General features: G+C 39.1%; 1 protein-coding gene across 3 annotated transcripts in view; it reads left to right on the top strand.

Moving 5' to 3' along the window:
- Positions 1-14,331, top strand: part of MGAT5 (alpha-1,6-mannosylglycoprotein 6-beta-N-acetylglucosaminyltransferase) — a 133,352-nt gene that overhangs the window by 23,415 nt on the left and 95,606 nt on the right. Inside the window, exon 1 of one of the 3 annotated variants that reach the window (XM_054069323.1) lies at positions 10,259-10,376. The exons of the other annotated variants lie outside the window; for them this stretch is intronic. The gene's annotated coding sequence lies outside the window, so the exon portion shown is untranslated. Of the gene's footprint in view, positions 1-10,258; positions 10,377-14,331 lie in introns of those variants that run through there. 3 annotated transcript variants of the gene reach the window in all.

Genomic DNA, 14,331 nt, shown 5'->3' with positions numbered 1-14,331 from the left:
GATTCATATAGTTCGTTACAGCTCATGAATGTCACCATAAAATTAGTCAAAATAAGTGTTGAAGTGTCTTTCTGTTATTATTTACCCAGTTGGTTGGGTTTTGGTGACAAGTTTGTAGATAAAGTGTGAATTTTCTAGTTGAAGATGTCATAGGACTTGGATATCGTGCTGCTTCTCATTATGAAGAGAGGCAGCCTGTGTCTTAAAGCTGTAGCTGAAACTTTTTTCTGGTCATAGCTACTCCCTGCCTCTCCTTATCAGCAATGTCAGTCAATGTACTGTACCAGGTTTAAAAGCAACAGATGCCATGGTGGTAATTGTCGGTAAGTCAGCGATGCCACTTCAGGGAATGCAGTACCAGTGAGATGCTTTTGTTGAATGTTTATTTTCTTTGCCCAGATGGCAGTCAGTCAAGAACTGGAGCCCAGCAGCATAAGCTGAAGTGGCCAGTCTAATAGTGCAGCTGATGATTTCCACGTGCAAATTGTTGCGATATGCTCTAATGCTTTACATGTAGGTGAGATCCTGGGGTCTGCCTGTCAGAATGCTGTTGAGATTGTGAAAAGGAAAAGAGGCTATAGTACTGAAAGTGATTTGCATCAGTCTTTTGGCCAATTGATCAATCGCTTGGTAATCATCACCTAAGATTTTGATATTCAAAGATTTTATCACTTAATAATATTGTAAAAAGTCACAGTACTTTACCATAACAGGTTGTAATAATAAATAGATAATGTGCCTATTGGTAAATGACAGTGGACGATTTTGTACAGAGCAACTGTTGTTGTAAATTCTAGTGAAGTTGAACAGGACTGTTTGGGGCTAAAACTTCACACTGTCTTATTTTAACAGATTCAGAGTCCAAATCTCTTGATATATACAATAATGTGAGCTCCGGGTGCCACTGCTCTACAGCTATCAATGATTTCTCTATGTTTTACATCAATAGATTTCAAAGATTTGGGGGATATTATATAGTTTATTAGATTTTAAATATATAAATACGGCATGGGAAAGTACAGGGGTAGCAGACTAGTGGCTGAGTGGCTTATCTTTCAAGTTCCAGTGTGCAACTCATCTGTGAGATGAGACTATAGATGTGCGGAATTGAAATAGGAACGGCTTCTGTGGTTTTCTGCGCAGGGTATGTTGATCTCTTAGAAATTGGGCACGGAATTTGTCAAGAAAGGAACTGTATTGCGAGATTGCCGTGGCAGAAGTACTGCCACCTGATACCGAGTCGTTTTAAGGAAACCCTAAAGCAGTTTGGTTTTGTTTGTTTATGTCAAACTCTTTCGTATGTCTCTTCACACTGTAGCATTTAACTAGATATCACTTTCGGTTTAGTCTCTGTTCAGAGAAAGATCTCTGTTTTTAATAATTTGTGTGGAAACTGAAAGATTTAAAATGTGACAGCTCTGAAATAAGAAGATTGGTGCTACTCTAGTGTGATCTGATTTGGATTCTGACCTAATTTCTTTTAGTTAGTGATTGGTATAGGACTTTGTGGGGTACATGAGCTTATGACTTTTGGAGATTACAGGCTGATATTTTTAGGTTACCAGCTAATCCTGTTTAGGAATAGGATTTTCATCTGAAAACTGACAGGTCCTCAAGTTCTTCCTTTAGAATGATAACTGGAAACTGTACAGGAAAAGCAAAGGATTGTTTGCTTATTTCAGACTGTCTCATGATGTGGCTCTCTTCTATACAATGATTTTCTGTATGTTTAGAAAGTGCTTTTTCTCTTTAATGCTTAAACTAAAGGAGAACCTTCCACTGAAGTTGTTACTTTTACACACACTCTAGAAGAGGTATGGAAAAGCGTTGTGTACGCATTGCCCCATACGTATTTTGAGCCTTTCCTTCTGGATTTTTCTTAGTTTCTTAATGCCTTGTAGCTATTTGCTTAGCAGCCAGACTATAGACAAACTGACAAATGCAAATCACAGTTCCATTTGCTTAGTCAACGACTGTGTTCCATATATAAACACTACCTTCCAGATGTTTTTTCTGTGCTAGCAGTTGCTTTCCTGTGCTTGTATCAAATGGCAGAGAGCGCCTTGATCTTCGGTTCCACACTTAGTGTGGGACTGCCATCTGCTTTGTGTATTTATTTGGAAGGTAAGCATTTTGTCACCTGTTTCTGCAGATGGAGTCCAGAATGCTCACCAGTCCTGTGTATGAGGTCACCTTTGGGAATCTGTATTAAACTTCATAAAAAGCGTAAAGAAGCAGAAAAATAAAGGCCTTTATAGCTTGAGTATTGGAGTATTACATGTAGGATTTTAGCTCCTGTAGCTGTTCCATTTCCTTTTTGTTGTATGCCCCTTGGTGGGAAGGAAAGCCAAAGTGAGGTGGAGAAATAAGAATTTGCACTAAAAATGTAATGTATATGAGTAATACCGTGTTGTATTGAAAATACAGCAACAAAAACCACACAGTTTGAACAGGTTTGGCATGCTGACATTAACCGGTTTTGCCATTTTTAGTGAAAAGGTGTATACTGGACTGAGCTCAATGTAAATTTCTGTGGGCCCTCTGCCCTCAGAAGAGTCCTGCAATGCGCGCTTTGTCTACTGAAACTTCTTGTATTGCCATTACATGAAAAATTCCCATGACGGCTTGGTGAGGTCTTTAACTCATTGGTAGTGGGGGCTGAAGTGAAAGGGAAGGGTGTAGGAGGATGCCACGTTCACAGGGGCGATGTCATGCCTTATGTGACATCCCTGCATCCCCGCACACACAATTATAATCATTCTCTTGTCTCCTTAAAGCAGAAGAGGCTGCAGGTCTGTGGGCAGTGTTAACAGAGAAAGAGAGCAACCAACTCCCAAGAGTTCTCCCACACAAGCCAAGAAAAATTTTGCAGTTCTGCAGATCAATGTGGTTTTTACTTCTCTCTCCTTTTATGTTTTTTGACCTGTTGCTTTGCACACCAGCTCTTGAGGAGAGTTACTTATGAGGTCTTCAGGGAAGAAACTGAGTCAGCCACCGCTTGTCAAACAGCTGTTGGGGTAGATGGAGCGTTATCTCTCACCGAGGCTTTCTGTTCCTCCTTTGGTCCTTCAGAACTGCCTTAACAACTGTTCTACTATCTTATCTACCTCTTCCCTCCCCTTTCCTCTCCAGTTTCTGTATATCACCTGTCGTTTTTGTTTGCTCCTACAATATAGAAATGAATGATATCAAATATTTACGGAACTTGATTAATTTGTGAAAGTTTTCTAAATCTGAAGAGGCTGAAGCTTTAGAGAGTTGGCAGAGTTATTTAATTATCTGTACGGAGCCAATTTGAATATTGCATGAATCACACTGAGCTTCAGCTTTCTGCTGTTTATTTACCTGGTTTAGATGTGCTGGCAGTATTTACATGAGAAGAGGCTGCCTCGGTACCTCAGTCTGGATAATTGGGGTTTTTTTTTTAATTACACAACTCAGACTGTGAGGCATCAAAAGGAATGATTTTGTGGGAATGTGGGATTGTGGGAATGATTTTGACTTAATTTATATGCAGATGCATGGAATTAAGCACATTCATTACACTAGGGGAGTTTTCTATCAACTTTAAGAGCTGCTAGTCAAGCTCTACTCATTTCCAGCATATTCCCAAAGAGTGCATAGTTGTATGGATTCTTGGGAACAGACATTTTAAAGCAGAATTTTGAAGTCTTTATTCACAAGGCGACATAGGAAAACCTGAATCCTTCTCCAAGGATGAAGGTACCTGAAGGAAGATACTATTGAAAAACATCAGTGGGAAGATTGCTGTTTAGAAAGACCTGAAAAAAGGCAACAACAGAATATAGCACGCCTAAGCTTAAGTATGAGAATTGACCAAACTTGTCTTTAATTGCTTAGGATGAAAGTAAATACTTCTCACATACTTGCTTAATGATACTATGCAATGTATTGTGGGTCTACCTGGGAAACAGAATAGGCTTTGTAGTGGCCTGCATAAAATTTCATTGATAAAGTACTGTAATTATGGAAAACTATTGAGTAGAGTAATGTCTGTAACTGTCCTGTCTTTCATACTGGGGATACAGTTCTTTCAAAGCAATTTCAAAAGACACGTGTCATTTCCTTGGCTGAATGCAGCCGCGGTTTGTGGCCAAAATACATTTACTTGCATCTAATGCTCAGCAGAAATTGTGTTGCTGAAGGGATGCAAGATTTTAATGGCTTTTTCTAATCAGTCGTTATAAGATTTCTGGTATTGGCTCCAAAATTCTTCATCTCTATGCATTATTATTAAAAGCCATCTGTGCGTAAAACAAATAAGATGCTTGGAATAGATCTTTGAAGGATGAAACTTATTCATTTATTCTTTGAAGTTTTAGTAAGCCTTTAGAAGTTCGTACAATGTGCCAGCTGGTACCTTGGGCTGTGTCTCCAATATGTGTTTTCTCTCTTGGATTGATGCTGACTGCTGCTAGTGTTGCTAACTCTTGAGTCTAGTTACAGGCTAATATTGATGCTGTCCTTTGGTGTTTACAATCGTGTTAAAAATATTTAACTTACAGCAAATCAAGGCTTCTCAGATGGGCAAATGGAGGTTTGTGGTGTTAACAATATAATTCTTCAAATAAATGTGAGCAGCATTAAACGTGTATTGTTTTTTAGAACACCTTTACTGTTAACGACACAGTTGAAACTAAATTGTCCTCGAACTCTCAGTCATTTTATGCTTAGCATTTCATGTTACTGTGAATTTAAGTACCAATGTTCAGAATAGTAGTTATTTTCTCAGCGATGATGCCTTGCTAGCAGGAACATAACTAAGTTGCTTCCGTAACCTTTATGGGTACTTCTAGAATATCCATGTTCTGGGACACTAATGGTGTGGCTGATTGAAAGTGTTGAGGTTTGAGTGATTTTCAAGTTTGTGAAAATGAGTTGCCTTGTCTCCTTAACTTCTGACTGGAGGGGTTATCCCTGTTAAAGGACAGGAGCGTCTGGCGTGAGAGGAGAGGCTGAGAGCGCTGGAGCTTTTCGACCTGGAGGAGGGAAGCTTTGAGGGAGTCTTATTAATGTTCCTAAATCTCACATTGAGGATGCAAAGAAAATGGAGCCAGACTCATCCCAATGGTGCGCCGTGACAAGGCAAGATACTTTGCAATAAGTTTTTAAAGCCAAATTTGTATATTAAAGCTGTCATAAAGAACATCAGTCCTCTAGGTGTTTTTTGAGTATTCCAAATACATTCCAGCATGTCTGAGTCCGTGAGTACTATCACAAACCTTGTAGTATTCATGTGAATTGTTTGATGGACTTCAAAAATATTTAAATTAATCCCTCACAAAGCCAAATAAAACTACAGCAGTAGAGAAAAACATGGGATCTAAATCGAAGTTCAGAACACAGATAAAAATCTGTGCTATTTTTTAATATTAAATCTCAAAGTAGGTGTAATGAATGTGTGTTGCATGGATTTCTGTAATGGTTCTTAAGTGGCTCAGTGTGTCAGTAGACTAAGACAATTAAATGCTTAAAAGGGGCAAGGGGAGAGAAAGGCCAACTGCCATTTGGAAAACTGGATGCAAAATCCTACGTGGCAAAAATGTCCCTGCTTTTGTGTGAATGACCACTTAGGGGATGTTTGAAAAGAAGCACAATTTTGGGGGTGAGAAACACTTTGTCCATGGTCAGCCCAAAAAATGAGTTTTAGAGAAGCTGAAGAGAGCTGAAAAAGAAGACATTTAAAGCCTTGCCCAGTCACTTTGCAAGGCTGTAACTCTGGGTGGTTACCAGGCGTTGCAGTAGGAGTTAAAGGGTGATGGAGAGATCAGGCATAATGTTGAAAACAGAAATGTAAAGGAAGAGATGCTACTTCTGGGCCGTACTTTTTCTTTAGCTGCTGCAAAGTAGTGCATTGCTAATGGTCTTTTATAAAAAGAGACTGAAGTGCATTCAGTGGTGGGTTCTTCTTCTCAAGTGTTATCAGTGTAATCACTCAATGTATTATGTTTTATTTTCCTAAATGAAGCTGCCTGCTATTTTCATTACTTAACAAAAAAAAAGAAACAAAAATGCATGAGTGGAGATGAGTTTTATAGTAGCCTTTATTTTCTCAGTACTGTAAACAAATGCACTTTCTTAATTGAGTAGTGTCATTAAGATGGGTTTCTGAATGATGGAAATTATTCCTTTTTAAATTGTTGCAAGCCTTGATGATTTTTTTATTGTTTCTTGTTTTTCTTTAAATGGTAGAATCGTTTTCCTTAGACCCGCTTCTAACTGTTTTGGACTGAATCTGTTACTTGGTACGAGTTATACTTTTTCTTTCTTCCTGTTCCTGAACACCCATCATTGGAGATTCCCTGTTTGAGATAAATGAATTATTGGGAAAAGAGCAGAGTAGTTTTTTGTGCTACAGATATGAGCTGTGCATGTACATAATTCTTTGCAAGTAATCCAACGATAATTCTCTGTACCTTGAAAATCGTATTTTGCACTTCTGGGTAGCTTCCTAGTTTTGTTTTATATCCTTTGATAGGATGCGCTGAAGTTGTTGAGTACTGTGGTCACACCATGTGTTGGTTGGAGCTCAGTGGAAAGCGCTCATGAGCTCTCACCTCTCCTGCTAGCTTGTAAGGCTGTGACTGCTGTATTTATCAGGACGAATGGCAGTAAGGGATAATAGTATTTCATAATCGCTTACTGAGAGTTACTAATACGCCAAACACGCAGACTGTGTTTCATATCTAAACACCGTGGGTAGCACTGTGTCTTCTTAAAGTAATCGCGAGCCCTTGCACTTCAAAGTGTAAATAGTTTCCGTCACCTAATGTGCAAGTAGTCAAGCCATCTCTTCACTTCTAATTGTCTGGCACCCCTAGAGAAGGCTGATCTCGCTGTAGTTCCTCTGGGGGCTCACTGTGGCATGCATCCAGCCCTCAGATGTAGACCTGTCAGAGAGCTCACCAGAAGAGTCATAGAGTCACTTAGATTGGAAAAGACCCTCAACGTGATTGAGTCCAACCATTAACCTCACACTGCCAACTCTACATTGTCCATTTCCCAAGCCTTACATCTACCTGTCTTTTAAGGACGTCTAGGGATGGTGACTCTACTGCTTCCCCAGACAGCTTCTGCTGGCGCTTGACAATCCTTTTGGTGAAGGAAGCGTTCACCTGCTTCTGTCTTAAGTAAAATCTGCTTCAGTTTGTGAAGGGTAAAGCTTTTTTTTAAAGTTTCTCTTCTAATCCTTTTCTTCTTACCTTCTTTGTAACCTGTGCTGGTCGGATGGATCCCTCGGGGCTGTCATTGTCGATGTGGCATCAACTGTGCGATGCTAATGAGATCTGAGAAAACAGAGCAGCAGTCTCTGCCTGCTGCAGGTCCTGCAGGATCTTTATCAGTCTTGCCCTGTTTTCAAGAAGGACACGTTTCTCAGTAATGTTAACTGTAGAAATAGCAACAAATTTTCCTGCGGGGGGAAGCTTATTAGGTTTTTATTGAAGAAATCCTGGCTGTAATACCTGTATTATATTGAATTTATTAAGAGTCTGCAGGACTTGAGGAAGTCATAACAATGTTAGGTCTTCGGGTTTGAGTGACTGACCCAGACAAACTTTTACTGCACTAACTGGTAACGGAAATTTGCTGTGTTTCTAGTGTGCTGACCCGTCTGCACGTGGCTTAAATGATTCCTGTCCTAAAAGGTCAGTCTGTCCTGCCTATGAGACACATTTTTATTCCATCTGTTAATGTGAATGTTCTGAACATGATGCCAAGAAAGAATTTACTAAATATATGCACTTCTTATAGGAATAGATAGTCCTTGAACTGATCAAGTGTCCCTGGATACCAAAATTAAACAGCTTTTGACCACCATCTCAAAAGACAAGTGGGGGAACATGACTTCCCGTGACTTTCAACGCATTTATATTTCCTTTCTCCACAGATTCGTCTTCATTCATTTGGGATGTTAGTCTGTATTAGAACTATTTTTGCATTCATTTATATTCATATATATATTATTTTTATATCTTATGAATATAAATACATTCATATATAAAATATATGACTATAAAAATATCCTAAATTCAGGTAGAAAATTGGTACCGTATAAAAAGCAGAACAGTAAACTATAATTTCTTGTTAGGAAGATAATCAGAATATGAAAAGCTTGAATTGTGGGTCCCATCAGTATTTTAGGGTTTAAGCAAATCACAAGAAGTAACTGAAAAGAGGACTTGCAGAAACAGTTCTCAAATCACAAGAATTTTTCTTATTATGAATTTTTGAGTTACAGCTGTGATTTAAATTGACTTTCTTAATGTAGCGAGTATATCACATCCTAAAGAAGTTCCTTTTTTATATATAATTATTTCCCCTTCAGCACATTAACAAGGACAGGGGAAAAATAAAAAAAAGAAAAAGCTGGTGTTGAAAAATTCAGACCTTGCTCCAAGTCTTTTATAGATTGCTGTTAGTATTCCTGTCTCCGTGCGTGAGCTCAGGGTCCAGCCTTGTGGTTTAAACTATAAACAGAGATGAGGTACTTTTATACAGGAATAAATGTGCACAGATGGAGATAATGAGAAGTGACTTGAACGTGTAGGCTTTTCTAGAGGTGCCAAAAGCCCACAATCCTAAGTTGACGTTGATGAGGACTACAGGTGTGAAGTACGCTCCAGGGTATCCTTGGAGTCTGGTTTGTGGAAGGTGGTCAGACACCTACAGGAGTACTCAGGAATGTTGCATTAAGTGCAGTGGGAACTATGCGTTTGGGTGTGTTTGTAAATCTCTTTGCATCTTTCTTGAGTTTTCTTTAAAATCCTTGATATTTGCTGTGATATTGATGGTTGCTATAATTAAAGGAAAAGTATTTTTAGGGCTTGTCTCGTATTTCTCGGCTAATTATAAGAAATCCTAATGTTGTGGGCTAAAGCATAGAAACAACAAACAACGTTCAAGGACAATACTTGGCATAAAACGAAGGACGTCTGTGGGATTCTTGAACCTGTTTGCTACATTAAAATTCAGGGAAAGGACCTTCTGTGCTTTAGAAGTTCTTAACGATAAATGAAAAAGAGAACCACTCCTGTGGTTACACCTCTGAGAAATCTATTCTTTGACACGTAGAAGACAAAAAGCTTTTAGAATCTGGTAACAAATCCTGAGCATTTTTTATTGACAGTCTCCTGGCATGACTGACAAACCCTGCTTTTTTATCTCTGTGTTACTTCCATTTAAGGCACACTTTCTGTAGTAAAGGAAAATGTTGCTGTTGGCAGAGATTCGGAATTTGTTCTTGTTCTTTAATAGTCACCATGATTAAATGTGAATAGTGACAAGTTTGGGGTTTTTTAATTTAATAATAAAACCTGGAAATGAGGGGTTTTTTTTGGTTTTTTTTTGCAATGACATATTCTGGTGTGTAATTGCTGTATGGCACAGTAAGCCTCCATTAAGCTAATAAATCAAACTTCATGTTCTTGGAACCATTTTCATCTTCATTCCTGGTCCTTCCTGGCCACAGCATCAGCCTCTCCTCCCAAATTATGAGTGTGAGGACATTTGGAAAAAAAAAAAAGAAAAAAGGCCTAAATCTTGCAGATTTCTGACACACTTTTTGTGAAGGATGGCTGTTTTCATCCTGGGTAGAACATGATTATTTGAACAGGCAAAAATGCTTTCCCCCCCTTTCTAATCTCTATTTAGTGTAACATGATTTTTCTCTGCTTTTCACGGCTGAGTGGTTGCTTTGCTGACGGCTCTTACATTCTGTATTTTCCTGGATGTAGTGGTTTAACCGTGTTCCCCTCAGTCTTCCTTCCCTTCCTGGTGTCCCCACTGAGACGTAATCTTGTCTTTACTGTCCCAGTCTCCCCATCCTCTTAGGCAGTGAGGGCTCGCTTCCTGCCTCCACCTGGGCTGGGTGCTGCTCACTTTTGCTGATCCTATCAGATAGAGACTGTAAAAAGCCACTTGTTTTGCTTTCTCTCTCCTCCCTAACACAGATGGGAATTCTCCCTTTAAATCTGGCAAAACTGCTCCACCATTCTCCTCAGATCCTTTCTGCAAACCCTACTTTGCTGTGATGTCCACAGGAAGAAAAGGCAGTGAGACTCCCGGTCCTATTAGCGCTTCTTCCTACGGTTTGTTTCTTTGTGCTTCCAGTCCCTCCACTCGTTCTTATCATCTGGATTTGCACAGCTTGGCTGCTGGCCAGAGAACATCCCTTTGTCCTTGGTACCATCTTATGACAAGCCAAAATGTCCTAATCCATGTGTAGGGCTGACCATAATGCAAATACCCATCCAGAGGGGCAGATCTAACTTCAAAAGTCTTATGTGGGCAGGATGACATTTTCACTTCTGTACTCCAGTGAAATCCAGCTGCTTGGCTTGGATGTAGCGGTTGTGGTAGTTCCTTTTTCTTTCGTTTCTTTTGTTGTTCTGCAGACAGTACTGTATTGTATATATAAATACACATAAGAATTGCAATGTGACTTACAAAATATTTGATCAGGGTTGTGGGGTTTTGTGTGATTCACAGGAATTGCATTTAATTTGTAATTTTTTTTTTTGTATATATGTATTACTTGAGTTTCGTGCTGTGCCCTTTCATCTTCTGCATTGACTCAAACCCTCTTTGCTATTTAGCCTTTAACAATACTGTCAGGCGAGCTGGTTTCTTCCTCCTTGTGCTTTAATTGGAAGCTTAGGTCAGATGGAGATGAATGTGGATTATCTGTGTCACTGGTATTTGCAACTAGCCTTATCTTCTTGCAGATTTTATTATTCCTTTAGTTTCTTTTCATTATGTTTTCATTGTAAATGGTACATGAGAGCATGCAATTTGTTGAAACCTAGGGGTTGTTGCTTTGCTTCCTTGCCTCAATTCACTCTTTTTCATTTGGGGTTTGATTTGGTTTGGTTTTAGCCAGTCCTATTCAGTTGCTTTTCTTGAAAAGTTATACAACAACTATTAAATTTAATGTCCTTTCCAAACCTGATCGTCTGGCAGTTTCTTACCATATTAAAATAAAAAATAAATCAGTGGAGGAGGAAGAATAGGACATGTTAGTGAATACATTTTTATTTAAAATAAATTGAATTTGGTGGATGACTTTTTTCATATTTATGCAACACTGCGTTTAAAAATGAATTCTTCTCAAGGTTCTTGAATAAAAATTGAGGGATGTCTGGGTGCCTTTCCCTTTTTTAAAGGGAAAGCCTATCTTCCTTCTTTGAAAACTGGTTTCTTGCAGTTCTCTGTAGTGTGGGGAGCTTTTTGGTATTGGTTTTGCTGACCCTTCTCTTAGGCTTGCTGGTTTGCATTTTCAATATCCCTAATGTTTATTTGCTTGCAGTGTTTGCAATGTCACTTCAGTTTTGCCCATGAAGCTTTTTGGATATTTATCCTTCACCCACTGCTAATGTCAGATCTTTGTTATTCTTCCTTCTTACTTTGTCCTTCAAACTCCTTTCTCCCTGCCCCCTAAAAAGACGGAAAAATCAACTCAAGGGAGATAAAGTATCAGTCTACCAGTTTATATTTTATTATCATGGAGTCTTAAAGGTGGTTTTCTTCTGTATTTTTGTAAAGCACAGTTTACAGAAAAGTCCTGTATGGGTTTTTTACTTTACTGTAAGCATATGTGTGAATTGCGTGTTTCATGCTGTGTGTGTTTGTCAGATACACTTAAAGTTTTGTTTCCCACTAAGCTTCTTATTCTAAGGTGATGAAAATGTTCCTGTTTGATTGTTGAGAGATGGCTGGCCCTCAATGGAGAATGGAATGTTTTTACATCTAGTGCATTATAATTCTCAAAAGCTAAATAACAAGAATTACCGTTATTCTTTTTAGAGACTGGTACAATATCAGATTTTATTCTTTACTTTGAGAGAAAATGTAAAAAAAATCAAGTAATAATTTTCCCTACCCCCAAAAGACTAAAACATCAACTGAAGTGGGGAAAAATACCGATATATTTTTTCATTACCATGCTGCGATGGGGACCCACGAAGGTAAGTTTTCATCCCATTTTAATTGAAAATACTAGGGAACTAGGCTATAATGTGATAAGCGGCACTGTGCATTTAGATGTATAAAATAATTTAAAAGGTACTATATACAAACTGGTTCTTAGAGGAGATTGGTGGAAGGAGACTTCAAGGCATTTGGGACAAATATTTCTACCAATGCTATTTGTAATGCTTGCCTGTGATGCTTCCCATGCTTTGCCATCCCTTTTGTGGGACCGCGCTGCTGCAGGAAGGGGATCATGCGGAAGGTGATCCAACACAGGAGGATTTCCTCCTTGTGGACTGGCAGGGAAGAGATCATGAGAGAGCATGCGGCTATGGTAGGAAAATGCAGGGGATACATGCTGGTTAGTGGTGGCACCATGTTACTTTGAAGGTTCATGATGAAAGAACACCCTATCCCCCTTCCACAGCAAAGCCTTCTGGCTCAGGACAGTTGTTCTGCATTTCTTCCAGGGCTGTGGAACCCGAGTGGAGTTGGCAAGGGGGGTTCTTGTGGATTGTTGTGTTTTTCTGCAATTTAAATCTAACATGTATGCTCTTATTCCTAGTACTGGGAAATAGAAGCCGATCAAACTTGCCAATCAAGATTTTCTGCTGTGCTGCACACTGGGGGAGGCTAATAATGGAGATTTTGGTTTTTTACATTACCTAGATTGAGAGCTAGGTAGCTCTCAAAAACGTTTCTTTGGGTAAATATGCATTCGGTTGCTCTGCTATTAACTGGGGCAACTATTGCAAGTGAAACTCGACCTATATTAGAGCCTAACAAACCATACCTTCTTAACTTCAATGACCTCTGGTTTGCAGTCATAAATCATGAGGCACTGCGGTCAGTGCATTGAGCACTGTGCAGGTTGCAAGCTAGCTGAAAACATTGACTGTGCCTGGTGGAAAAAGCCTTTTGTTAATGACGCAGATCAGTTTGTCTGGTATCTTTTCTCCTGGTCAAGGTGGTAGAACCTTTCTCTGGTTTATAGTCCTCTTATCTGCTTCAGTTTATTGATGAAGATAATGTTGTGGCAAGGCGGGATTTGCTGTTCGGTGCGTAGCCAAAAGAGAACTCGGGTTCAGTCACGAGTAGCACACCTGCTAATTGAACCTCATGCTTTCCGTCAAACTCACAAACCCTATTGCATCTATACAACAAGTCTTTGGTGGGTTGTTCTTTTGTTGGATTTGGAGTTTAAAGGTTAGAGGACATTCAAACCAAGGGGTAGAGAGAAGGCATGAGATACTTAAATCATGCGTGATAAAGAAATCTGAAAAATCATACACACCAAAATCATTCTGTTCTCTAGCAGTATGTGCTTCTTGGTTTGTGCTTACATAAAAATGCAGAAAGGATGTTATACAAGTGTTTCTTTGCTTGACACTCACTACGCAGCCACCTGTTAAAACATAACGGTGTGGATGATTCCGGGTTTGAGATATGAAAGCTTTGCTGCCTGTGATGAAGTGTGTTTACTAACCTTCAGAAAGCAGATTTTGTTGTTACCAAAGTAGAATTTGAAAGCCCAATAAAGTGAATGCGTACAAACTTTGAAAGCTGTACATAGGCTGGAAGATAGTATTGTGCTGGTAATAGAAACGGAGCAGCCGGCTGACTCGTTCTGTAGGAAACCACTCACTCTGTACTTCCCAAACTACGACTGTAGACTGGGCAAGGGTGAGTTTAAAAACATGTTCTTTTTTTTTTTGGCTGTCTTCAGATTTAACAGCATCAAAAAAACCCCTCTTGACAATACGTGTATTGTCGGAACAGCAAGGGGAATTTATTCTCAAAATAAACCATGAAGAAACTACTAGAAGTTGCCAGAGTCTGTAAGGATGGTTAGTTCTGTCTCTGCTGTCACTTGTGGTTAGAAATGTGGGTACACAGTGTTGCCGAGTATTCTGCCTACGTGACTCTGTGTATGAAATGTGTTGAAGAGGATGGCTGTTTTGGAACGCTTGAAAGTATTACTTAAAGTTTTGAGAAACATAAGTTTAAAGGAGTAAGTTTAATTGTCACTGGCCACATAGAAAGAGTTGTAATATTCATCAAATTATTGAAGTAATTAATGTGATCCTTCCTGAGTTGTAAATGTTTAATATTTTCACAATCCTGCACGTAAATCTCTCATACGCTCTTGCAGCGTCTGTTCCTATTATTGTCTTCTGCACCCCCCTTACTGCCTGGGCAGCAACCTTAACATAGAACCATAAGGTCCTGTGCAAAGATGACTTTGTCTTGTCCCATAAGACTACCGAGAGCTATAGAAATTATTATACTTGGGCATGTCTATACCTGTAGTGGAACAGATCTTATCTACACACTAAACAGCCA

Source organism: Cuculus canorus, chromosome 6 (assembly GCF_017976375.1).
Source record: "Cuculus canorus isolate bCucCan1 chromosome 6, bCucCan1.pri, whole genome shotgun sequence".
NCBI lineage: Eukaryota > Metazoa > Chordata > Aves > Cuculiformes > Cuculidae > Cuculus > Cuculus canorus.
This window is presented reverse-complemented; position numbering and strand designations above follow the sequence as displayed.